The sequence below is a fragment of the Alosa pseudoharengus genome, unplaced genomic scaffold, assembly GCF_046254945.1.
Source record: "Alosa pseudoharengus isolate Yale_2024_CS ecotype anadromous, Long Island Sound unplaced genomic scaffold, YU_APseudo_1.1 YU_APseudo_1.1_scf_12, whole genome shotgun sequence".
In the NCBI taxonomy this organism is placed as follows: domain Eukaryota; kingdom Metazoa; phylum Chordata; class Actinopteri; order Clupeiformes; family Clupeidae; genus Alosa; species Alosa pseudoharengus.
This window is the reverse complement of record NW_027468587.1, coordinates 102,501-105,000: the sequence shown is the minus strand read 5'-3', so window position 1 is coordinate 105,000 and position 2,500 is coordinate 102,501. Positions and strand designations below refer to the sequence as shown.

The 2,500-nt window shown below is 57.2% G+C and overlaps 7 non-coding genes across 7 annotated transcripts in view; all 7 read left to right on the top strand.

Moving 5' to 3' along the window:
- The window catches only part of trnac-aca (transfer RNA cysteine (anticodon ACA)), a 73-nt gene extending 21 nt beyond the window's left edge, over nt 1-52 (top strand). The window contains exon 1 of the tRNA in view: nt 1-52. This exon is cut by the window's left edge and continues 21 nt beyond it. This is a non-coding gene — a tRNA (tRNA-Cys).
- A 212-nt stretch (nt 53-264) lies between these two features.
- Nucleotides 265-336, top strand: trnae-uuc (transfer RNA glutamic acid (anticodon UUC)). The gene has a single exon. It is a non-coding gene; the product is annotated as a tRNA-Glu (tRNA).
- A 734-nt stretch (nt 337-1,070) lies between these two features.
- Nucleotides 1,071-1,143, top strand: trnar-acg (transfer RNA arginine (anticodon ACG)). Its single transcript has one exon. It is a non-coding gene; the product is annotated as a tRNA-Arg (tRNA).
- A 212-nt stretch (nt 1,144-1,355) lies between these two features.
- trnae-uuc (transfer RNA glutamic acid (anticodon UUC)) lies at nt 1,356-1,427 on the top strand. The gene has a single exon. It is a non-coding gene; the product is annotated as a tRNA-Glu (tRNA).
- Nucleotides 1,428-1,892: 465 nt separating this feature from the next.
- trnah-gug (transfer RNA histidin (anticodon GUG)) lies at nt 1,893-1,964 on the top strand. The gene has a single exon. It is a non-coding gene; the product is annotated as a tRNA-His (tRNA).
- A 193-nt stretch (nt 1,965-2,157) lies between these two features.
- trnar-acg (transfer RNA arginine (anticodon ACG)) lies at nt 2,158-2,230 on the top strand. Its single transcript has one exon. It is a non-coding gene; the product is annotated as a tRNA-Arg (tRNA).
- Nucleotides 2,231-2,442: 212 nt separating this feature from the next.
- trnae-uuc (transfer RNA glutamic acid (anticodon UUC)) overlaps nt 2,443-2,500 on the top strand; it is a 72-nt gene continuing 14 nt past the window's right edge. Inside the window, exon 1 of the tRNA in view lies at nt 2,443-2,500. This exon is cut by the window's right edge and continues 14 nt beyond it. This is a non-coding gene — a tRNA (tRNA-Glu).

Sequence of the window (2,500 nt, the reverse complement as noted above, 5' to 3'; positions counted from 1 at the left end):
ACGCGTCTGACTACAGATCAGAAGATTCTAGGTTCGACTCCTGGCTGGCTCGGCGGCAACTTTTGACCCCGCGCCGGGAGGACCGCCACGCTGGCCTTCTGCCCTCTGCTGGCCAGTAGATTTGCCGCGGCCTTCAGTGGGCCTGCATGTCCTCTCTCGTCAAAAGCCAGTCAGCCGCTCCCGGACCTCAGTCACACTCCTTTCTGTCCAGCACAAATGCATGCGCGCCTTTGCTTTTCTACAAGACGGTGGCAGAGTGCCTCCTCCCATATGGTCTAGCGGTTAGGATTCCTGGTTTTCACCCAGGCGGCCCGGGTTCGACTCCCGGTATGGGAAGTGCTTTTGGCTTCCCGTCACTGTGGGCTCTTTCCCAGTAAAGCCCTCGGCTTAAGGCATTGCCCCCCAACAGTGCAGTCTGTCTCCACCTGCATGGGCTCTCCTTCACCTGCTGGACACCTTTCACATGGCTAAAGACTGTCTCCTTCAGCTTTGTGAACCGTGCCCTTCTTCAGCTGCTTTTCCCAGCCTTCAGCGTCTCTCCAACTCTTTCACACGCACATGTGTGCCGAGAGGCAGGGAAACGTCAGCGTTTGGCCATTTGTGGATTGGTGCCTGTGGGTCGAGGCGGGTGTTTGGTGTTTTCTGCAAATTAGCAGCACCCACAACTCGTTTACGGAGTGGAAACTGCAGCCGAGGAGTGCTCAGAGGAGCCAGCGCGAAACTCGTCAAAGGCTGGTCACAGAGCACAAACTCTGAGAGAGGAGCTTTACTGCGGCCGGAAGAGCACGCAGCCCGTGGTTAGCCGTGATCGATCGTATAGTGGTTAGTACTCTGCGTTGTGGCCGCAGCAACCCCGGTTCGAATCCGGGTCACGGCAGCTTTTGCACATTTCTGGATTATTGCCCTCAAGCCCGGGAAAAAGTGGGTGTGCAAAGCTGGACCTCGCCATGTCGGCTCATCTGTCTTCTTGAGGCTTAGGAAGAATGGAAGAATGCAGCTCTGCGCACCGTGCTGCTGTCGCATCGTCTCTGGAAACACACTGATCGCATGCTAGTCAGCTGGGTCTGTCAGGGCCAGTGGCGCAATGGATAACGCGTCTGACTACGGATCAGAAGATTCTAGGTTCGACTCCTGGCTGGCTCGGCGGCAACTTTTGACCCCGCGCCGGGAGGACCGCCACGCTGGGCTTCTGCCCTCTGCTGGCCAGTAGATTTGCCGCGGCCTTCAGTGGGCCTGCATGTCCTCTCTCGTCAAAAGCCAGTCAGTCGCTCCCGGACCTCAGTCACACTCCTTTCTGTCCAGCACAAATGCATGCGCGCCTTTGCTTTTTTACAAGACGGTGGCAGAGTGCCTCCTCCCATATGGTCTAGCGGTTAGGATTCCTGGTTTTCACCCAGGCGGCCCGGGTTCGACTCCCGGTATGGGAAGTGCTTTTGGCTTCCCGTCACTGTGGGCTCTTTCCCAGTAAAGCCCTCGGCTTAAGGCATTGCCCCCCAACAGTGCAGTCTGTCTCCACCTGCATGGGCTCTCCTTCACCTGCTGGACACCTTTCACATGGCTAAAGACTGTCTCCTTCAGCTTTGTGAACCGTGCCCTTCTTCAGCTGCTTTTCCCAGCCTTCAGCGTCTCTCCAACTCTTTCACACGCACATGTGTGCCGAGAGGCAGGGAAACGTCAGCGTTTGGCCATTTGTGGATTGGTGCCTGTGGGTCGAGGCGGGTGTTTGGTGTTTTCTGCAAATTAGCAGCACCCACAACTCGTTTACGGAGTGGAAACTGCAGCCGAGGAGTGCTCAGAGGAGCCAGCGCGAAACTCGTCAAAGGCTGGTCACAGAGCACACACTCTGAGAGAGGAGCTTTACTGCGGCCGGAAAAGCACGCAGCCCGTGGTTAGCCGTGATCGTATAGTGGTTAGTACTCTGCGTTGTGGCCGCAGCAACCCCGGTTCGAATCCGGGTCACGGCAGCTTTTGCACATTTCTGGATTATTGCCCTCAAGCCCGGGAAAAAGTGGGTGTGCAAAGCTGGACCTCGCCATGTCGGCTCATCTGTCTTCTTGAGGCTTAGGAAGAATGGAAGAATGCAGCTCTGCGCACCGTGCTGCTGTCGCATCGTCTCTGGAAACACACTGATCGCATGCTAGTCAGCTGGGTCTGTCAGGGCCAGTGGCGCAATGGATAACGCGTCTGACTACGGATCAGAAGATTCTAGGTTCGACTCCTGGCTGGCTCGGCGGCAACTTTTGACCCCGTGCCGGGAGGACCGCCACGCTGGCCTTCTGCCCTCTGCTGGCCAGTAGATTTGCCGCGGCCTTCAGTGGGCCTGCATGTCCTCTCTCGTCAAAAGCCAGTCAGCCGCTCCCGGACCTCAGTCACACTCCTTTCTGTCCAGCACAAATGCATGCGCGCCTTTGCTTTTCTACAAGACGGTGGCAGAGTGCCTCCTCCCATATGGTCTAGCGGTTAGGATTCCTGGTTTTCACCCAGGCGGCCCGGGTTCGAC